The sequence below is a fragment of the Mauremys reevesii genome, linkage group 7 (assembly GCF_016161935.1).
Source record: "Mauremys reevesii isolate NIE-2019 linkage group 7, ASM1616193v1, whole genome shotgun sequence".
Classification (NCBI taxonomy): Eukaryota; Metazoa; Chordata; order Testudines; family Geoemydidae; genus Mauremys; species Mauremys reevesii.
The window spans coordinates 15579897-15603981 of record NC_052629.1 but is presented as its reverse complement, the minus strand read 5'-3'; the positions used below and the strand labels follow the sequence as shown (position 1 = coordinate 15603981).

The following is a 24085-nucleotide window of genomic DNA, read 5'->3' as shown; positions in this document are numbered from 1 at the left end:
GTCAGAACAAAATGTGCAGGTAGAGGGTACTAGATCAAATAATAATCAACTTCAAAAAGCATTTTGGTTGTTAGATGTCCCAGGGCTAATTTCCTCTAGACATTTTAAATGTAAATGTCTAAACTCATTTAAAAATTGTAAATTGGTCTAGGTTCAATCAAAAACCATCCTGACACAGAACAGGGAGACTGGGCTAATTGTCATTTGTTTGTCAAATGAATTCCATTTGGAAAGCAATGAAACCTCCAAGCTAATTCTTTTAAGGTGAGCTGGTAGTTGTATTATCAGTTAAATGCAGTAAAATGGATAATCACATGATGATAATGAAAACTGAACCTATGTTACCACTCAGGCTTAGTGTGCCACAGGGCATATAGTGATGGAACTTAAGTACTGTAATGTTCCATTGGGCACAATGGCACCAAGTCTGCTCTTTAGCCTTACAGACACTTTCTTTGCATTTTAAAAAACTTTATCAAAGCACCATGGCAATGTAGAAAATGTCAAAGTGAAATGCACTGTAGGCAAATTGAGATTTCATTAAGTTTAAATTTATTGCTTTTGACTGATGTATTACCATGCTTGTTAAGAACCAGTAATTTGGAATATCTGCCTGCCTGGTAAAATAGCTTTGTCTCCTTGCATAATACTTTACATGGACTTTGAAAGGCCATAGTAATTCAAAGAAAGTGTGGACTGTTTAATTTTTTTTCTAAAGAACAATTTCAAATATTTGAAGGCACCTGACTTAGTGGACTGATACATTTAGGCAGTAGTCCCAAGTGTTTTGTTGGCACACTAGGTAGTTGAGCGCAACAATCATGTGTTATTTTATGACTCTCCTATAACTACATTTCATTAATTGACAATGGAAGCCCGGGAAGAACTTAGTGATTCTACTTGGTCTGTTGCTTCTGAGGCTGTTTATACTGGAAGTAGCTATGAGAGATAACAAACCCAACAGACTGGTGTCAGAGTGTGGTTTGGCGCAAATAGCCCAACGTCTATTTACTGACAGGTGGTTTTGAGTGTCAGCCCCGGTACATTTGCCACATAAAGGCTTTAATCAATTGGTGAGGAGTTAAAACATATATATTCTTACAGCAGTTTAAGAGAAAGTGTCCAGCTGCAAACTGGAGTGGAGGTGTTGTCTGGAGTCCTGTGAATTGTAAGATGCAGCTTGTTTTTACAATATAAAATCTCTATTCCTAAGCCTAGAGCACCTACTGTAATGAACTTGGATTAAGATACAGCAACCTGTTACTGGGAAAACTCCTCTCTCCCCCAAAAGGAAATAACCCACTCCAGATGTCAGACTTTCCTGACTATTCAGTAGCTGTGGTTAGAGGGTCACAACCGAAGGGAGTGATTGCTATTGCAGCACTGTGGACCAAATCCATCTCAGAAATAGCTTTGACTCAAAGCTTTCATTCCCATTTCAGAGCTGTACAGGCCAGCTCCACTCCCAAGGATATGGGGATGGCGGGAAGCTTGTGCCCTCATGCTCCTCCCTGAGATGGGCTTTCTAGCACTCGAGGTCTGCAGCCTGAAATCAATCCCAAAGTACACAACACTGAGTCAGGAAAGCCCTGAGTGTACTATGGGGCCCTGGCAGCAAAGAGGTTGGCTTGACCTACTGCCACCCCATAAAAACAACAAAAAGCATTATCCACTCAGTCTCAAACAGGCCTCCATCACCACTGATATCCAAAACTCTGGTTTGAAGTCACTTCTTTGGCTGGCATATTCGGGTCTTAGTCCAGAACCCTGTACGCCACTGCAAGAAAAGGGATCAGAGCACAAACATCCTTGGTCACTTCTGACTTTATTGATCTGGCACGTGTGTGTGTGTGTGTGTGTTTGTGTGTGTGTCTGTAAAATAAAATAAATGTTTGTGATTTTCTACATCTGCCTTTGTCCCCTTCCCAGACCTGTCTTCTCACCATAAATAAAAAGTTCCAGAGGTGGCTGCCGCTGCCTTAGTATTTTTCACAGAATATTTAGACTGGGTGAAATTCTGAGCCAGGAGTGAATTTTGCTAGTTGATCTCCAAAAACGTTTTGGGCTCGCAGAATGTCATATGAGGACATGAAAACCTTGCAAACACAGAGATGACATTTTTCATGCAGAGCTCTTACAAACTTCTCTTCCCTGGTGCCCACATTTCAACCAGACCTTCTACCAAAATCTTTTTTGAAACCGCATCTACAGACTTCAAGTTCCATCAGGCCCATAGGACCAGATTATTTCATTTAGGTTTTAATATCACTCCCTTTCAGGCAAAACCTCCCTTGATTTCAGTGAGAGTTTTCACTGAGTAAGGACTCTGTGGAAAAGAATAAGAATGTAAGCATTTGGCTCAATGGCTTCCTGAGTTCTCATTTATGTCAACAGCTATTGTGGGCTGTTGAAAAATCACACACACACACAGACAGGGTTAAATAAGAGGCATATGATGTATACATACTTACGTGCAGGGATGCCAAGCAGGACAGCAAAACACTGTAGGCACCATGGCTGAGGTTTGAAAATCTGCCTGAGGGATTGGACATGCGGGCCTAGATCCTCTAAGGTATTTAGGTGCAATTGATTTCAATGGGAGTTAGGCACCTAAACACCTTTGAGGATCTGGGTCCCGGTTTCCATTAAAAAGAATGAGAACTGGGCAGCAAATATCGGCCTATTCCTGAAAAACTCCCATTTTACTTATTTGGTTTTTGCACGTTGCACAAAGGTTGAAATAACTAAAATAAGTGGTGCTGGGAGCTAAGGTACAGAATTAAGTAATGGCTGTTTATTAGATAAAATGCCAGGTTTTGCTTTCAGATACATGCGTGTAACTTCCTTTCAAGTCAGGGGGCCTTTTACATGTCCACACTGGAGGGCAGAATTTGGTTCAATGTGATAACACAGCAGTTTGTAATCTGAAAGTGAAGAGCACTTATAGCATTTTAAAGAAGTCTGTGGTTAACTCAAAACAGCCAGAAAGGTGTAACATCTGCAAATAATTTCTCCATCTCACATTACAGTAATTTCAACAAAACCACTACCTTTTTTTACTCCTTACTTTAGGTATAGAATAAAATTTGCATTTTGGAGTGAGCCACTAGGTGAAGCTAAAGACCTGTAGAGCAAATTTAAAAAAAAAAATTAAAAAAAGGAAACCATAAGGATAGAGGTTTAAATCCAGATTTTTAAGGCAGGCCTGGAACTCGCTTAGGACAATGATTTTTGGATACTGTCTTTGCTGTCATCTGGTAGGAGGACATAAGAATCTGAAAACATCTGCATCCTTGAGTTCAGAGTTAGCTAAAGTGAACTGGGGGAAAGTCTGCTATTTAACAGTAGACTGAATCGAAACAAATAGTGATTGAAGAGAGCTTTAAAAAAGTGCCCCAGGGAGCAGTGAAACAATAAAAGAAAGGACAACTTGAGATACCACAGAAGCAGTTAAAGGCAGAAATTAATCGTCAAGCACAGTTTTAAACTGAAAGAGAATTACCTAGAAAAACAGAAAACACCTAAAAAACCGATTGACCCATTTGCCTTTATTTTCTGACAAAACAATAAAGTCTCTTCCCTACATACAACAATTTAAAAAGACAAATAATATTACCTATGATCATGGTTTCAAACTAACAGGACAATAGTTCTCCTTTGTAGATAAATAATCATAGAGTAGTGGCAATCAGATATAATGCTTCAGGTAACAACAGAGCACTTCCTGTTTTGGAAGGTCAAAATAAAATAATTAGACATATGGCATGTTGGTGTCTTTTGGTTCATTCAAATAACTTGAGTGAATCAACACCATCGTAAGAGTTTGCCTCTGATTAATGTACGGTACTGAGATCATTTAGTTGAATATTGTGTAGCATCCACAGAAAAACCACCTTGTTTCGTTGCTCTGTTTCAGCACAGCAAATGCATAGTTTATAATGATGCATTGGGTGCTTCAGAAAGTTCAATTTTTACTTCTCATTGTGATCCTTGCCATTGAGTTCTGACAGGCATTATATAGACATGTAAAATAATATAAAGAGTTATAAATGTCTTTGTATAGATATATTTTTTTCCTGCCTGAGACTGAAACAATCAGAAAATTCTCAAACATGTGATGGTGCCATTCCAGGAATAAGGTTGTCGATTGTGCTAAATTACAGTTTCTCTACCTTCATTAGGCTTTGCTGCTCTGCTTTAGCCTGCTACTTACTTGTTATGAATTGATCTGATTGGGAGACTGAGGGCTATAGACACTGTTGGCTGGCAGCCATGGTTTTACTCAGTCATGGTGCTACCAGTAATGAAATTCTGCTCAGTGTGACCCTATCGCAGAGTCTTACTGCATAACTCAGACAAAAGTTTCCAAAACATTTTTTTTCATTTAAAGTAAACTTCATTGAGGCTTGCCAGCATCCAAAACACTTTCATAGCGTTCTAGTACGCCAAAGAAATAGCAGTAGCAACACTGCAGGGCTCGGATAAAGCCAGGAAGCCATCCAGAGGGTTTCCTCAGGGTAGCATGAGAAGCCAGGAGACCTGTGTTCTCTTCCCAACTCTGTCAATGACTTGCTGTGACCCTGAGCAAGTCACTTCACCTTGCTGTGCCTCTGTTTCCCCTCCCACCCTTTGGCTTGTCTATTTGTCTACAGTAAGTTCTTTGTCACCGACACTGGCTCTCAGTGCCTAGTACAGGGGAGGGCAAACTATGGCCCAGGGGCCGAATCCGGCCCGTCAGGGCTCTCAATCTGGCCTGCGGGATTGCCGGCCCCATGGCGCAGCGGGGCTCAGGCAGGCTACCCTGCCTGCTCCGCTCCCGGAACCGGCCAACACCACATCCCTGTAGCCCCTGCAGGAGAGGGGGGGCAGAGGGCTCAGTGCGCTGCCCTTGCCTGCAGGCACTGTCCCCCACAGCTCCCATTGGCCGGGAATGGGAAACTGCAGCCAATGGGAGCTTCAGGGGTGGTACCCACAGGCGAGGGCAGTGTGCGGCAGAGTCGCCTGCTCCGCTGCACCCCACCCCGCCCCCAGGAGCCACTGCCGGACATGCTGGCCACTTCTGGGAGTGGCGGGGGGCCAGGGCAAGCAGAGAACCTGCACCCCGGAGCTGCTTGAGGTAAGTGCCCTCACCCTGAACTCCTCCTGCACCCCAACCCCCTGGCACACTCCTCCTGCACCCCAACCCCCTGCCCTGAGCCCTCTCCTGCATCCTGTACCCCTCCTGCACTCCAGCCCCTTGCCCTGAGCCCCTTCCTGCACACCACACCCCCTCCTACACCCTGCACTCCCTCCCGCACCCCAACCCCCTGCCCCAGCTCTGCATTCATGGCCCTGCATGCAATTTCCCCACCCAGATGTGGCCCGGAGGCCAAAAAGTTTGCCCACCCCTGGCCTAGTACAATGGATCTGTGCCAAAGAGCTTATTGCCCAAGCCCGATTGGGCCTCTTGGCAGTACTGTAATACAAATAATAATAGGGCACTTGGGAGTGTGAAGTAAAGGTAGTTGGAAATTCTGGAAAATCATCACGTTGGCAGGGTGAAACGACCCACAAATCCTACTGTAGTGGGGTGGTCACTCGCTCCCTGGTCTGGAAAGGGTTACAGCCAGCCCTGGGAGACAGCTGGGGCTCTGAGCTAAAAGCTAGCCTGATTGGGGAAACAGCCACAGCTGGGCCATGCCCCAATCAGGCCTCAGCTGGCCCTGATAAAAGGGCTATGAGCCAGGAGCTAGACCCATGTTCCGTCCAGCTTCAGAGGGAGAAGGACCTAGCTGCCTGGGAGCTGAGGGTGCAGGCAACGGGGCAGAGCTGGGGAAAGGTGAGAGGAGCTCCTGCCTGGCAACGCCCCAGGCTGCAGGCCCTGTGCAAGGCCAAACCAGGTACTGGGGTTGCAGAGGCTGCAGCCCAGGAGTTAGGCAAAGGCAGCAGGTCCAACCCCCCCTTTGCCAATGATGAATGGCTTGTACACTGCAGTCTGCCCCAGGGAGCAGAGTCTAGATGGAGACTGGCAGTAGCCATAGACTGAGGAGAAGGTGGGGATAGAGGGTTGGGGGTTCTCTGGGGAGGGGAGACCCAGATCTGTGGGGGGTATTGCCAGGGGGCAGCACCCAAGGTAAAGGGGCACTGGGGGCCGGGAGGGACACGGATGCCAGCGGCAGGTGAGGCACCAGATGGCAGAGGGTGCTCCAAGGCTGGTAAAGCTAATTCCCTGGATGACCAGCAGGAGGTGCCGTGCTGGTGAGTCGTTGCCTTGCTACACCTACATTGTCAGGAAATTATGAACAAGAACAATTCATAACTGTTTAATGACAGGCGCTATGATATTATGTCTTAAAACTTATCCAAAATTGTACAAAAAATAAGAGAGACTGTTATGTTGTGCCCTGTGATTCAGTCTTTGCAGGGCCTGGGAACACCTGACTGTCCCAATCGCACCTGGAATGATGGTGGTAGTAACCTTATCATGAAACTGGTGTCAACCATGCTGCTCTGACTTCTACCGGTGTCATGTGTCACTGTGCTTGGGTATTACTGCATGTGCTCCAGCACAAGAGGACAAATTAAGTTCAGAATGTCAGCCTCTACTTTGAGTTGCGTTGACTTTTCTCAGCCTTTGATACGAGATAAGGCTAAGAACTAATGGCCCAGGTCTATGACTGGGTTCCCTTAGGCCCTACAGTAATTCAAATTAATAATAATATAATATATTTGTGGTTTGCATTGATTCCATGTTTAGGAAGATGCTGTACATTCCAGAGGAAAATCTGGCGGTCTGCAACAGAAGACAACATTACGGGTCCCATGCCAGCTTGAATGTTGGATAGGGGAGGCTGTATTCAACCTCTCTAAGAACTAAAACCTCATTGCAGTGACCAACTGAAGTAGCTGAGGTGGATGCTGAGAAAATGTGCAGGGGACAGTGGGCTGAGAGGAAAGATTTCTGCCCAAGGATCAGGGCAGCTTCTGTAGAGTTTCTGCTTAGGTTACATTAGCCTGATGGCCAAAGTAGACCTCTGAACCTCATATGTGTCCTTACTACAGGAAAGAGGACCAGAGAATCTGGGTAGCAGTGGTTCCTCTGACCCTGCATGTTACTATGCAGGGATCTCCTGCAGAGTAGGGTGCACGACCCTGTGTGACCTTCACACTTGAGCCTTGCCAAGCCACACTGTTACCACTGCCTAGGAATCCTTGCCAGTGTTGAAAGAAGGGAGAGAATTTGCCTCAACTAATATAACAACGCATTACATGAGGGGTGTTGTGCTGCATGAAAGTTAGAAGCAGCCCGACATGCAAGAAGAGGGAGTGAGAAGAAAACTAGTTAACCACAATGTTTGTTTTGCAGTGAGGCAGCAGCAGAGGATTTGAAGGCACCAGGCACAGCATGTTAAAGATCATTTTATACTAAAGGTTGGCTTTGCTGGGAAGTACCTCATGCTAGTCCAGTATCATGTGTATCTGTAAGAAATAGCACCTATCAGACAAAGACATTTGAGTCATTTACATAGCCTCATCAGCAGTGCAAAATGGCTCCTTGTGGAGTCAGACATTTGAAAACAGATAAAGCCTGTAAAGAATGCTTCTTTTCTCCCTAAGAGACTAATCTAGATGCAAACACATTAGCGCTGTTTAAGGGAGAGTATTCTCTTTGTCAGATAATTGGGATTGGGAATATTAGATTACCGAATAATGGACCTTTTAAATTCTGTCATCATTACTTATCGGGTACATTATTTTAAAACCTGCAATTTTGAACTTAGCATTATTGAGCTTTTGGAAGATTAAATTACTGAACTTTTGTTTGTGAATGTCTCTGTGAAATTTCCTGAAAAGTATAGTTGCCGTCCTTCATTGTGTAAATGTGAATGCTAAATAACATACTTTATTGATATTTATAGACATACAAATGATAGGACTAATGCACCTTAATGTCTGTCTACCTGAGTGGAAAAGCAGAGTGTTGTTAGATAATATAGTGCACTGTATCCGCTTTGTACACTGGTTCAGAGGAGTTATCTCCCCATCCCAAAAGCCTTATTTCAGAAATAGCATTGAATAGATAGCCTTGCAATAAGGGCTTCCTATATAAATGTTATTTTCTTTTACTCACTTGACGTGACTCAAAAATACAGATAATCAGGACTATATAGGGCCTCATTCTGCCACCTTTGTGTGTAGCTTGCGAATGGAGCCAGCCATCCCAAACACATGAAAATAGACCTCGATATTGATAACAAGAGCATCCTGCGTTACAGTAGACAGGAGGGATAAAATTTCTCATGCTTCAGATCATAGATCAACCTCCAGGTGACAGGTTTATGAAGAAGATAGCCTTATGAGGTATTTATTACAGAATTGTTCACTGTGGGGTTTATTGCACCTTTCTCTGAAGCAATGTCACAGAGAGGATGCTGGACTGGAAGGACCAATGGTATGATACAGTATGGTAATTCTTATGGCACCTATCCTGATATTCATTCCATGCAGGCAGACTGCTGTTCCCGCACCGATTCCCATTGATTTCATGGACACAGCCATGCACTCACATATACTGAAGTGCAAGATCAAGTCTTTAGGCTGGGATCTTCAAAGGAACCTAAGGGAGTTAGTCATCCAAATCCCATTACAATGAGAGATGGGCACCCTAATTCCCTTACACACTTTTGACAATCCCAGCCATACTTTCTAAAGTAGTTTGATAAGAGCAGAACTTAATTTTTGTTAACTTTTCCCACCTTTTAAGAAGTCAGAGTAGTGAGCCAACAAATATGGTGAGTGATAAGCTAAAATTGAGAAAATGTGAGAGTAACATGGTTGTGAGAATATATGTTTATTTAAGTAAGTAGATATGAATTATGTTCATAAGGAACAAAATCAGAGAGAGAAAAGATATAGTAAATATGCTCTATTCTATGTTAGACCCCAAATGTAGGCACCTCCTACAACCACACAACAAAAATCACTTGGAAACAGTTTAAAATACATTTTGTTTTGGTTGGTTGTTTATTTATTTTTAATTACCATATTTTTCTTGTTTCTGAGATAAAACCTGTCATATTTGGGAGCCGGACTTCAAATAGATGAATGTTCTGAATATGTTAAAAGAAAGGAAATCACTTCAAAACCAAAGTAGAAGCATAGTTTTTGAATGGCTCCTCTTTCTCCTCCCCCCCCACAAATGAAGTTTACTTTCAGTTTAGTTGTACAGAACTGCCTTCGATAAAGAATTGGACACTAGAAGCTTATTCAAAAGTATCAGTTGATCTGACAGAACAGGGTTTATCTGCAATATTCATGAATGGTTAGCAGGTCAGCTGAATGACTTTATAACTCTTTGGTGTCTTTAATACATAACAAGGTTTTATTGATATGCTCCAGTACTTGATAATCTAGACAAAGTGGAACCCAGTCATAAAAAACAGGTCTGTAGAATTCCGCTAATTCTTATCCCGTGAACGGAAAGATCACAATGATATGTTATTTTTTCTATCTTACTTCTTTATAATAAAGAAAATTGTCATGACCAGAACTGCTTGCAGCCTATCTTGAAGGTATACCAGGCACCAAAAAGGGAGGTTCAACCTAAATGTAAATTATTCAGTGGATTCCTAATTCATTTACAGTAGTGAACTGACTAGTGTATTTGGACACTTTTCTGTATTAATAAATGTACAAAGATGCTAGACAAGTGCCTTCAGCAAAATAATCAAGATAAAAATGAACCACTGACCCCAAATCAACAGTTCAATCAATAAAGTAATAATTTATCATCTATCTGGATGAGACCAGCGATCATAAGGGCAAAGCCCTGCCTTGTGTTGCACTGGTGAACTGGAAAGCAGGAAGCCATAGAGAACCCTTTATTTCCTGCATAAGCATCAAAGCAGGTTCTCTTCTGAGTGCACAAGTATGTTCAGGATGAAGCAGCTGATTAATGCGCTGGCCCATATAACATGTCTCCAAGCTATGAAGACATTACAGAATAATACTGAACACATCATCAATGTACAGTACAAATTAACAGTCCAGTCTTACTTGGGATGCTGCAGTCTGTTCTGGTTCATCATTTCAAAAACAACAGAGCAGAAATAGATGGGTGACAAAAATCAGGAGAGGAGTGGCCAGACTTCCATTTGTGAGGAGAGATTGAAAGCACTGGGACTGCTCAGGTTAGAGAGGAGACAATTTAGAGGGAATGTGAGAGAAGTAGGCAAAATAATGCATGATACGGAAAAGGTGAATCACATGCACCTGTTTACCCTTTCTCATAATGCCAAGGTAAGAAGTCCAATGAAACTGAGAGGAAATAGATTTAAAACTGATCAAAGGAAATACTTTTTAATGCAATAGATACTTAGCTATGGAATATACAAAATACTCCTGAAAAGCAGGGCTTAGTACTGTTTTAAAAAAAGAATTAGACACGTGTGAATAATGAGCACATCTACAAATACACTAGATTGGGTTAAGAAACATAAGGGATGTAAACCAACCACTCTGCCTATCATTAAGAAGAAACTTCCCCTCTGGGCAACTGGGCAACCCCCATTATAGGGGTTCTTGCACCTTCCTTTAAAGCCTGTCAAGGAAATGGCACAGACTAGATGAACCACTAATCCAATCTGATGTTCCGCTAAAGGCAGGTTATAACATCCCCTTAGAACTCGCAGCTGCAGGAGTCCCCTTGCTACAGAAACAATGTTGTATGATGTACAGTATATAGCACACAGCTATTATGGATGGCATAGGTACTTATACTCTTATTTGTGCCATTTGATATAATCTCAGTACAATATTTGTCTATCTCCTCCCTAAGTAAGACACAGAAATAGAATTGCTTTTTATAAAACATCTTTCAGATTCTGCAGCACAAAGATGCTTTACACTGAGAGGAAAAATGGAGAGATCACACTTTACAGAGTTGGGTGCAGTGACTAGTGCAGCCAGAAAAGAAACAGGAGGTGCAGAGATGGAGGAGACTAAATGACAAGCAAGACAGAATTTGAAAATGGCAAAGATGCAAATAAATATTCATGCAGACTACTTAATGTCAGCCTAACTCTTCTGTGACTGGGGTATACAGACTAGCAGAGAGGACCCTGAAGCCCTGGTCCATTAGTGTCCTAGTGGAGGGAGGGATAGCTCAGTGGTTTGAGCATTAGCCTGCTAAACCCAGGGTTGTGCGCTCAATCCTTGAGGGGGCCATTTAGGGAACTGTGGTAAAAATCTGTTTGGGGATTGGTCTTACTTTGAGCAGCAGGCTGGATTAGATGACCTCCTACAGTCCCTATGATTCTAGGGGGAGGTTCCTTGAGACAAACAATGGTCCAGAGTTCTGAGAGCTATTCTCAGTCAGAGTTCAAATGTGAGCAGCTTGTGGGGGCAGGGGGAAGAGTTTAATGAGGTGCAGCTGTGCTGTTTAGACACAAGAATTTAAAAGCAGTGTGTGTTGCTCTCCAACTGTTGTGCTGTGCAGAAGGCTGGTCACACAGCTCTGGGGAAGCACCAGAGTGACATCCTCTGCCTTCTTGTTTATGTATTTCATTAATGTTTTTCATTATGAAACTCAGTGAAAGGAATATGCAGCTAGAAACTGGCCTAGATGAAGCTAATTTGCATTAAACCAGAACCACTGCAATACCATTTTACCATGAGACAGTGATTTTATGTTCAGAGTAAGCTCCCGAAAATGTTCCCATTCTTCCTCAGCCCGGCTTGCTACATCCTCCATGTAAGTTAAAGGTACAAAATCATGAAGCTGTCATTGGTGTAATACTAAAGAAAACATATACTCTTCTTTATTTTTTCATATGGAATATCCCTGTTTAGTGTTTAGAATAAGTCCAGTCTTCAAAGTCTCATAAAATTTTAAGACAGAAATGGAGTAAATGTTATAAGAAGAAAAGATGCAAATTACAATGTCTAATCTCTCTGCAGTGATCAGCGTACTCGCCTTATCTGGTTTCCATCTATTATTTGAGCTACAAGTTTACAGGCAATGTACTGTATGTCGTGAAATCTATGTATCCTATTAGGCGTTCAGTTTTCCTGTCATGGAGACTCTTCTCCCAGTGAGATATGAGTGGAACTAGCTTGTTTTTTCCTGGGATACAGTCAACAAGAGCTGGGAAAATAGTAGGAAATTTTTTTTCATGAACAGTTTGGTGAATTGAAAACTGAATTTTGCTTTGCAGCGTTCATTCCCTTTACACAAACATTCGTGTTTGCCATGCTTTGTTCCTGGGACTGTTCCAGGAAGACAAATTACAGACTCATGTATGATTTTTGTTTTGTGACTGAATGTAATTAGTTTCACACGGAAGTAAGAGAAGTGATGCTAACAGAGCTAAATGAGATAGAGCAGAGTATCATCTCTAGAAGTATGCCAACTTCCCAACCAGAGTCCCAGCAAAGAGGTGATTATATAGTCAGAGAAGCAGCTGTGACTCAGCATGCACATGCCACACAAAACCGCCTTGTGTTCATATGAACAGAGAAACAATATTTAAACTCTGACCCTAGCCAATAAGATCACAATTATCTAAGGGTACGTCTACACTTACCTGCCGGTTCGACGCGGAGAGTTCGACTTTTTGGAGTTCGAACTATTGCGTCTGATCTAGACGCGACAGTTCGAACTCCGGAAGCGCCGCGGTTGACTCCGGTACTCCACCTCGGCAGAAGGAGTTGGCGGAGTCGACGGGGGAGCCGCGGAGTTCGACCCCGCCGCGTCTGGACGGGTGAGTAGGTCGAACTAGGGTACTTCGAATTCAGCTACGCTATTCACGTAGCTGAATTTGTGTACCCTAATTCGAACCCCCTTCTTAGTGTAGACCAGGCCTAAGTTTTCTAGCACTGCTGTCTCAGCTAAAGCTGGTCCATAAAGGAAATGGTTTAACAGGGTGTAAAAATTCCCTAATCCTGACATCCTAACCACCTCTCTTCCTCCCCATTGCTTGTTAGGGCATCAAGTTGATCTCTCAGGAATCTACACGGATTGTTCCTACAGTGATTTTTTTTAATGCTTTACCTAGTCTAGTTTTAAATGCAACTTTCTTCATTTTAACATAGTAGATGTTCTGCCTTGTCAATGAAAGGGTGAAGTAGAGCAAGCCATACTGGCATAATGACAATCAGGTCCAAATGCTGTGAAGTGCACGCCTGACTTGTCTGTAACACCTAATATACATATGCAAGTTCAGGCTATATATACACACACAAGCTGGGTGCACATAAAGGTGTGCATACACATTTGCACACGTGCTTTTTTAAAATAAGGGCACCATCTATGAATAATAATCCTTCTGCACTAACAGGCCACTGGTGGCAAATCTGAGCTACTTGAGAACAGTTTCTCTTCCTGCTGTCTGTCCACTGCATGAACTCATAAAAGACCAAGCACCATCTCGAATAAAAACCTATAAAAAAATTCTACATGTAACAGGTGTTTCATGTAGCTGCAATGAGCATTATGCTACCACCTGTGTTCATTTTATTCCAGCCAAAACAATAGCCTCTGCAGATGTGCAGTAGAAGACAGAATGTAATATTGCTTCACATCCAGAAGAGAAAGGGACAATTTTGGCTCAGCCTTCCACAACAAGCTTGCAGTAGAAGAACATTAGTATTGATACCAGTGGATGACCACGGCTGTGTGCAAAAATTGCTGGGGCAGGAGACAGACCGACACTCTCTCTCTCTCTCTCTTTCTCTCTCTGCTGCCTGGCTTGCTAACTAGAAAACATGTAAGGTAATGTTATGTGCATGCCACAGCTGATCCATCTGGAGAAGATGCTACATGCCAGTTGCTTTACTTACAAGGATTAATAAAAGGATCTATTACACAAATAGTCTGCAGGACATTATATGTATGGATTCTTCTGTATATGACACTTTCTTGTCCTTTTCGCTTATTTTTTTTCCTTTCACCCTACAGAAGTGGTGCTGAAGGCAGATGAGATCATAATTTGAGTAGTTCAACCCCTTGTTATCTTTGTAAAGTTCAAGCATCTGACACTTTCAGTTGCTGGGTGGGTTATGGACGGAGGTGTAGAAAACTCCACCAGTGAACATGATCCTCCAACATCTTTGGAGTTTGGGGCCTGCTCTTAAATTCTGCCAGCAAAGTGCTTCCCACAACTCTGCTCACATGGTGTTCTTCCTATTCCACCAGTGCAGATCTGGCCACTGGAACCATAACTGAGACCCAGGAGTTCTTTGCTTAACTTCTTGGATTTTTGCTGTATATTGAAGGTATCTATTTACTTGCTTCTATTTATTGCCCATTGTTCTCTTCAGTTAATCTGCTGAGATGTGCTGCGGACGTTGGGCCTCTGTCAGTTGCCGTTTGTCAGGAAGGACATCCATGCTGGAGACATATGCACTTTCTTCATGTGATAGACTTTGCTATTCAAAACACAGTTTTAAAAAATGGCTGCAGGAATTTAATTAGAAACTTCCATTAGGAGATTAGATGACTAGAACAAAGAAAACCAGTGAAAAGCCTTCTTATTAAAACCAGTAGCACTGTAGAATATTGATAATATAACAAAGGAAAGAGTGGATATGCATAGCAAATTATTAAAGACTACAGATAAATTTCCCACAGTAGCTTAGTTTCTAGCTACCCAAGTATACAGTGAGACCACTGAAAAAGGACATCACATAGTGCCAAAGCCCCATACATACTACAATGGATGGGGAGAGAGCAGAACATGTAGGCTGTGTTGCTCAGCAGCACCTCACATTAGCTATCTGTGGTCTTCTGTTTTTTGTGCATAAGTTAGGTGTAAACAAACCCACAGAAATTCATTAGCCGGGGCTTGGGATCCAGCTACAATCTTTGTTGAACATGAACCTCTCTCATGACGATGTGGTGATACTTTGATGACAACTTACGATGAATCACACATGGCAGGAGGGATCTGGCCACATGTGTGAGAAAGGATTACACCTATAACATCACAGAATCCCAAATGTCATCACAGAGTAATGTCAGCCCAGAAGAGTCTATATACCAGGAACCTGTCCCCAGATCATGGTTGCTGGAGGGGGGCCAGCAGCTCACATGGGGAAAGGGGCAGTTGAGAATTAATTTGGGACCAAATTCAGACCTGATGTAAGCAGGCTGAACTCTGTGGAAGTCAGTGGAGACATCTGCCTATACACTTTGGTCAGAATTTAACACCAAACTACACTCCTGCCACCAGCAATAGAGTCTTGGAACCCCAATGTTTCGGGGCTGGCAATGGCCTGAAATGATGTTTGTGATGCTACATTAACTGCCAAACTCAGACTCCTCAGGTTGCAGAGAAGGCAGAAGTGTTCAATAAATATTTCTGTTCTGGGTTTGCGGGGGGAAAAACACAGATGATATCATCTCATCATATGGTGATAACACTCTTTCCATTCCACAAGAATCTCTGGAAGATGTCAAACAGAAGCTACTAAAATTAGACATTTTTAAAACAGGCAGCTCCAGACATGAGTTGCCACCAAAAGTTTTAAAAGATCTGGCTGAGGAGATTGCTGGATGTTAATGTTGATTTGCAATAAGTCTTGGTGCACTGGGGAAGTTCCAGAAGATTTGGGGGAGGGGGGGGATCTAATGTGCCAATTTTTAAAAAAGGTAAGTGGGGTGACCCAGGTAATTATAGGCCTATCAGCCTGGCATTGATCCTGGACAAGATAATGGAGTGGCTGACGTGGGTCTCGATTAGTAAAGAATAAAAGGAGGATAATGTAATTAATGCAAGTTAATTCGAGTTTATGGAAAAGAGATCTTGTCACACTAACTTGATTTTTTTATGAGATTACAAGTTTGATTGATAAAGGTAATAGTGTTGACATAATAGACTTCTGTAAGGCGTTTGACTTGTTAATGCAGGACATTTTGATTAAAAAATTACAACACTATAAAATTAACATGGCTCACATTAAATGGATTAAAAACTGGCTAAATCATAGGTTTCCGAATGTAATTAAACAGGGAATCATCGCTGAGCAGGTGTGTTTCCAGTAAGGTCCTACAGGGACTGGTTTTTGGCTCTATGCTGTTTAAAATATTTGTCAATGATCAGGGAAAAAACAAAATCATCACTGAAGGTTTGTAGATGACACAAAAACTGGGGGATTACTTAATAATGAAGAGGGCAGGTCACTGATTCAGGGCAATCTGGATTGCTTCATAAACTAGGTGCAACCAAACAATGTGCATTTTAATAGGACTAAATGTAAGTGTGTACATCTAGGAACAAAGAATGTAGGACATACTTACAGGATGGGGGGATCGATCCTGGGAAGCAGTGACTCTGAAAAAGTTCCGGATGTTGTGGTAGATAATCAGCTGAACATGAGCTCCCAGTGTGACACAGTGGCCAAAAATAATAATATAAAATGAGCACTGTATACTTTGCATTCAATCAATATATTTGAAAATGTCACAAACATCCAAAAATATTTAAATACGTAGTATTCTATTATTTTTAACAGTGTAATTAAAACTGTGATTAATCGCAGTTTTTAAAAATCTCATAATTAATCACAATTAATTTTTTTAATCATTTGACAGCCCTAATTGGAACAATTTACCAAGGCTCATGATGGATTCTCCATCACTGACAATTCTGAAAACAAGATTGGATGTTTTTCTACAAGCTTTGCTCTCAGAATTATTTTGGAGAAGTTCTATGGCTTGTTATGCAGGAGGTCAGACTAGATGATCACAGTGGTACCTTCTGACCTTGTAATCTATGAACCCCTTCTCTAAACAAAGCTGATTGGAGCAAGCGTCTAGTTTTACCTGAATCATTCACCCAACCCTTGTCTATAAATGATAGCTGAAGATCATTGCTAACCCCACATTTTAAATTACTTATTTTCAGGAGCCATTCATGGTGGATCTGTGCTTCTTATAGGAGTGACAGAGTCAACCTTCTCTGTGGTCTTTTGTGTGAGAGAACATAATAATGTTAAGATCTTATTAGCAATAAAGGCCTACATAATTTATTTAATTAAAGAATGATTATTTGCATAAAAAATTGGCTGCACAAATGGGTAGAGTCTGTATTCAACTCCAATAAACTATGCACTTAGGGTTTGACTACGCAGGGATATAACCCAGAATTGCTGTTCTGCAATATCTCCCTCAGTGGAGATTCTTATTCCACACTAAAAGCTAGATTGCCTTAAACTAAACTGCACAAAGGCACTCTTAATGAGGGAATAAGAGCATCCACGTGGGGAGCTAGTGCAGAACATCTATTGTGTTTTAAATGCACACTCTAGCTTGTTTCTCAATAGCTTCCTTACGTAGACAAGCCCTTGTTGTGAAGGGTATCCTGGGGTTTGGTTTTAGTACCAAAAAGGGTAGTTTATGAATAATGACAACCCCTATCCTGAACAACTTCTGCTCAACTTCTGCACCTGTCTGTCCCAGCCCTAGCCTCCTCCACATAGAGGGCTACTCGCATTTTTCTTGAATTCAAGGTAGAGTCTAATGAGCCACACCTGCCCCAGTGAATCAGGAGTAATTAATTTGCACCACCTCTGAAGGTATGAACGAGTATGGCAATAGTAGAATCCTTCCACTCTATTCCAGACTCCATAAAACTATCTTTCCTTATAGGATTACATTGATCACTTCTAACGATGTGCCACTTTTACTTAGGGTCAGTGGATATGGTTACACAAGTATTCCGTATGCTTTAACATAGGAAATACCTAGAATACTGCAGATATGGAAGGTGAAGTTGTTATCTATGGCAACTGGACAGTTATTAAGGATGTGCTTGCATTAAAAAATGAACTACACACATTAATTCCTAGCACATAAAAATTGTATAGAAATAAATTCTCATTGTTAGTACGGTCGACCATTTTAATGGTTCCCAGTTACTAAAAGGTTAATTAATTTAAATATTTCCAAGAAAAAGTAAGGATATTACAAGATGAATAGATAGATGGATGACTGTAAAATACTAGAAAATTGCTGATTGCTTTGCTAAAGGGCAAAAGCAAATTACAATCATTGTCTTTTGTTCTTGTGAACCCAAAGCATTTTTTTTTGGTAGTCAAGTTAGTGGCACTGTGATATTTCCATAGCAAGTGAATGTAACCCAATATATTAAAATGGGTCATGAATATATCCTTCAGAATCACCAGTGGATCACTTTCATATATTCCACCACTGAATTGGCATCACTCAGTGGGAAAGAGACTGAAAGGTGAGGTTTGAAAATGTGTTGAACAATATTCAAGTACTTTAATGTTGATTTTATGACAACACAATCTTTCTCCATCTCTGCACATAACAGAAAGAGAGCTGTGAAAAGGCTGGATAAAACCCCACCCGGCTCATTGGTTGAAAATGTTCCAAACCATTTCTACAAGTTCCTTGCTGGGAAAACTAGACCAGTGTTATTTGCTGAGCCCATTCAGGTGTGGTGACGAGGAGGAATAGACACTGATGGGAGACTAAATCCAGAACGGAACATAACAGGCCTGTTTTTTGGTCAATGAAAAGTTTCAACGTTTATCACATAATAATGTTTTTGAATAATAAAAAGTCCTCCCAAAGATCTGACTCTTTTATGGAAAAGGAAACTTTTTGATAACGTTGTGATAATTTTTCACACAAAAAATGTTTTTGGAAAAAGACAATTAAAAAAAACCCTTTTCATTTGCATAATTTAAACTAGCTCCAATCCCTCCACTCAGTGGAAAAAGAGTGCTGTTCCTTCCATTTCTGAAGAAGCCATATACTCCCTGGTGTAAGGACAGTCTGGGAGTGGGACGGGAAGAATGACATCTTTCACTTCTTCTGCCCTAGTACCTTTTCTTGCAGTGGTGAGAGAGGTAGTAATCTCTGGAGCCACATTCCACTTTATCTCCATGGGCCACGGCTCACGGCTCCTTTTTAAAGCTCAGCTAGGGAAGGCCTATTTTATGTCATGGCCTCTTTAAATTCCTTCTCTAGCTGGCTGATTCTTCCCTACAATGCTGGCAATCTGCACTTATATTAGCATTAGGACACTGGAGAAATCCACAGAGCATGCTCAGGGAGTCTCTCTGGCACCATTCCCCAACGTGACAAGCAGGCTGAGAAGGAATCTGAGAGCCTGGCTCAGAAGGGGTCAGCTCAGCAGCTGCTGCACGAATCTGCAACCAGTTACTAAGAGGGGGATGACCCTGGAGAATATGTGGAACTTTGAAAGTCAGCAGTTGTGGAGGCCTTTTGGGCCCCCTTGTTCTTTAGGGAAGAGCTCCCTGGAATTTCAGTCAAAATTACCCACGCAGGAAAGATGTGTTCCCTCAACCACACGATATCAGCTTTAAACTTATTTGTATATGGTAATATTTAAATTACAAAGCACTAGCCTTTCACCTCTAGGATCCTGACTGGATTCAAGCCCTCTTCCTATGGGAAATGAGTTTGGTGGCCTAAGCTGAGTCTCTAGGAGACAAAAGTCCTTATCTCTAAACTCCAAACATAATTCAGCACATGGCAAGATTGGAAGTCCCTGCTCAGGAAAAGACAAGAAATGAGCTTGTGTCAAAAGTAAATTACCTAAGTAATCAAATCAATACTGAACTCAAAGTGGAAATATCAAAATTACCGTGAGTTGCTGTAGAAGCTACAAAATTGCTGTTTAGCACAATGTTTTCCAGCTATATTCAAAATGAGAAATGTCATTTAGAGCAGATAAACTACAAAAAATGAGGTCAAAGCTGCAAAGAAGCATAAGCTTGAGAACCTTAATAAATTAAAAATGTCCTTGCATAGTGTCCTTATCTGCTTCAGAAGAATACATACAGTTTGGAGCTGCATTTCTTCCTCTGCCCAGTACATTACAACAAATGACCATGACCTGCATCTCTGGTATGTTGGAAGGTGGCTGAGAATGCAGTAGAAATATCTTTTAGAGACGTGTCCTTAAGCAAATTTGACCAGTTCAAAATAGGACACCTCCAATTATGATAAAAATGTTACAAATGAACTAAAATACCTTATACTAATTTAAAACAGACTGTGGAGAAAAGTGCATTTTTCCTTCCAGGTTGAATTAATTTTAATCAGAAAGGGATAAGAAGAAGATGTGATAGGCTATGAACCTCTTAACCTGAGGATGAAAAAGGAAAAATAAATGGCTCTGACTATATAAAATTTGTGATGTTACGATTCTTTAACTACCTTAAACTGTCTCCTGGCCAAGATATATGGGATTAGATATTCACTTCTCCCCTACATGTTCCCTTTATAATCTCAGCACTTTACTCACAACAAAATGGATGACAGTTTCATTACAGAATAGCATCACTTGTCAAACTTTGAATTACTGATCATAAAAATATCAGTTATGCTTTGAAGGATTGTTTGAGCACTTTTTTTTTTTTTTTTATCAGCATGACTGTTTCATGCAACATACACAAGGGACTGAGGGGGGTAGTGGCAGTGGAAAGAAATCAAACCTGGCTGAAGAGCTGTGAGTTTGCAATACCCTACCCATACAAACAAGCTCCTATCGCAGTTATAGACAGCAGAAATAAAAGGCAGCTTTTTGGCTCACAGCTATAAAAAAAATTATCATAGTGATGAAGTTCCTCAGCCATCAACAGAGCTGTGATAACGCTGTTTGATGATGATTTTCCCATGAATGTTAAACAGCCGCCACTGCGGAGGAAAAGGAGCTTATCTGCACCTAATACTGATCTCTAATTCCTGCCCTTCTTGAACCATCCATTTTCTAACAGCATTAACTGGCAAATTTACATCCCATCTTAATGCTGCTAAAGAGGACAGGAGATGAAGAGTAAATGACAGCAGTGTAATGAGGATGGCTTTTTTCTCCTTTCTCTTTAATGGCTGAAGATTTACACAATTGTCTGTAAGCTTATATAGAGAGCTTACCTGAACCTTTTGCCAGCATGGATTCAACTTACAGGAGCTTTTGTTAACTAAATACACATAAATATTTTTAAGGAGGTTTAATATTGTGACTTCAAAGAAAGCTAAAAGACAGGATGAGAAAAAATATTTTTTAGCATTTTGATTGTGGGTAAAAATTGCTAATATTTCTTTCTATTTTTTCATACAGAAGCAGTTTTTAAAAAAAATAAAATAAAATCTTAGCATTAATAAAAAAAATCTTGTTTTTTAATTATGTAGGGCAAGAATCTGCTTTCAGTTTACAGAATTTTCGTGAAGAATTATCTCCGAACCTCAGAAATCAATGGTTATCCAAATATATTATGTAGAGCTGTGTTTCACATGTCATCCACAATATGGATTGCTTTCTGATCATGTAGCCTCCATCCAAATAGGAGACATTACATTGCTTGGTAGAAAAAAGAGTAAGAATGGAATGTTCTAATCTAGGAAAGTGCAGCAACAATACCCGCATAGATTCAGTCAAAGCATTTCTGCGTATCCAGGTGATAATTTTCATTGTAAAAGATCCAGTCCAAGATGTGCTATTGCTATTCAAAAGGCTCTTGGTTTGGGTCAGACTCTTGCTATGCCATAAAAAGCTATATTTAATAAGCAAGGTTTTTTCCTTAGGTCTTTTTCAATTCTTAATTTATTCCATATCTATTATTTCTCAAGGGCATGCAAAAAGCTGGCAGGACTAATGAGGGGTAAGAAAAGGAAAATCCAAATATTTGTAGAAATTCAAGGGTCTAGATTTCAACAGCCAGGACATGTGGGTTTATGTGGAACCTTCTTAGCTATTCTGCCTTAATTTACAAATATTCAGGGTAGAAGCCAGGGCTGTGTGAAACCCTTTCAGCGAAATGCAAAGACATTGGAATTGGGGAAATTGGTCTGATTTTGTGAACAACCGCACAGTTTAATGGGAGAATTTTCATTGAAAAATATGACTTTGTTAAATTTTCCCACTAATGCTTGCAAAAATGCGAATATACATGTTTCAATACAAAATCAGACATTTAATGAATACTTAATATATAAAACAGAAAAATGTCTAACTTCATGAAATGTCCCAAAACAAAATTATGCATACTTTTTGTGAAGTGTTATGGAAATGTTTTCATTTTTTAACATCAGTGGGCTAAGCCCCCACCCTTTTTGTCCTTTGTCCTTTCCATGGGAAAAGACTGCAGATCACTAGACAAAAGCTACAATAATTAGCCGGAGTGAACTGTCTACTGCTCATCAGCACATGTCTTTTGCGATAGTGTTTAAAGCAGTTGATAGATGTGATAGATGTTTAAAGCAGTTTAAAAAACACTGAACCGGTGTTTTGGGAGTGAAACATTTGATCAGCCAATAGCCCCAAATCTTGGTAGCTGGTGGTGGGTATGCATGTTTGTGTGTCTCACTGAGGGTCGTAAACTGTGTTTACTCTAGGCCACTACTGAAGGCAACATATTGTACTTGATGATCTAAGCTAATATTTAATGTTTATGTTTCTAAAATGTACTTCTCTAAAGCTCTAGGTGCATAAAGACAAAGGAAGTTCCTTTGGTGTGAACCTGGGACCTCCAATATGCAAACTGTTTGCTCTTGCCTTCAGGTACATCCCCTGCTATCGGGTCTGACTGGGTTGCTGGGCAACTGGAAATGTGCCTGGTCCACTGCATGGAACTCTTGGAGCTCACAACTTGACTAGACAAAGCAAACTAAACCCCAACCTGCTATCACGAGGCAAAATGAGCCGAGCACTTATCTGTGCTCTGAATTGCTCTGTGCAGAGACCCAAATGGACAGACAACCACTATCCTCTGGCCACTTAGAGACACCTTAATATCCCTGCTATACCTAAACCTCTGGGTGAATTAAGTAGATTATTTCTGGATTTACTTTTAGGGGTTTTTCTTTTCAATCCAAATAACATCTTTAAGGCCAGATTTTTAAAGCCTAGTTTCTCACTCTTTGTACATACAGTCTGTGAGTGCAAATAAATGCAAAATGTATGTTACTACATCTAATTGAATGCCTTGCATATCATGCAATTAGATGTCTAAGTGATAATAAATGCATCTGCAACTGCATCTGTAGGTGCAAAAAAGTACCTCTGTTGGGGTAAAATCTTGTTTTGGTATGTTTCTCCTCTAGTCTCCATCTTGTTCTGTAAAAACAAGATGTAGGACTCCATTTTGGATGCCCTCCTTCATGGAGAGCTTCCCACACCTTCCCTGTGCCTTTTTCAAATTAGAGCAGGAAAAGACGGGCGCAGTCAGAACACATGACTGCATAGTCTGCCTAGCAACAGCAGACTATATAGGTGACAGCCTCACTGCTGCTTGGGGCTATCCATCCTAGTGACAGCCAGTGTCTCCCATGTTACCACCCTGTGGAAGGAGTCCAGCTAGGCCAGGATCATAGCGTATTATATCTAGTTTCATCGGTGTCATATACTGCATGCACCGTTTTCATTTCCACCTGCGAGTCCACATACTACCACTCAGGACGATGCATAGGGAACAGAAGACAGAAGGAAGAAGAGAGAATCCACTTACCTGGTGATCATCACGTCCTGTTCCAGCATTCCAGTGTTCCTGTGGTTCAGTGTCTCCAGTCTTCATTGGTTCTCTCCAGGATTCCAGAACCATCCTCGTCATAGTTGGGGTTCTTTCTGTGGGACAGTCGGGGTCCATCCCATGGACAGTTGGGGTTCATGCCTAGGACAAAGAGAGAGATGGTATTGTAGTTTCCTTTTAATATCTTTTGGTTATCCCAGTGTATCAAGTTTGTGGGCTCCAGACTTTAAGTCCATTTTCATCTACTGTTAACAACCGAGCCACTTGTATTTACCTGTGCTTTGTTATTACTTTTGACAAGGGTTCTGCTTTTAAGATCATGTTGGTCTAATACATTTTACTGTATTTGCACCTTACCCTGTTAGTTTAATTTTTAATCACCCCGGTGAAAGACACGGGATGGGGAAGGGCCTGCAGATAAGCCCGTCTTCTGAGCAGCCTCAGAAGGTAAACACCTTAACAACTGTTTTGGGCTAATACCTTGGCTTTTGAAAATGCTGGTTCTTGGTGAAATTTTAATCTACTTCTATTTATTTATATATAACAGATATATATTAATTGCCATTCAAATGCATTAAGTCAT

At 41.1% G+C, this 24085-nt stretch overlaps 1 long non-coding RNA gene across 2 annotated transcripts in view; it reads right to left on the bottom strand.

Annotated features, from left to right (window-relative positions):
• The window catches only part of LOC120369031, a 46724-nt gene extending 23188 nt beyond the window's left edge, over positions 1–23536 (bottom strand). For both annotated transcript variants that reach the window (XR_005582900.1, XR_005582901.1), the window contains exon 1: positions 23482–23536. This is a non-coding gene — a long non-coding RNA (uncharacterized LOC120369031). The remainder of the gene's footprint in view (positions 1–23481) is intronic.
• Between the last annotated feature and the right edge of the window lie 549 nt (positions 23537–24085).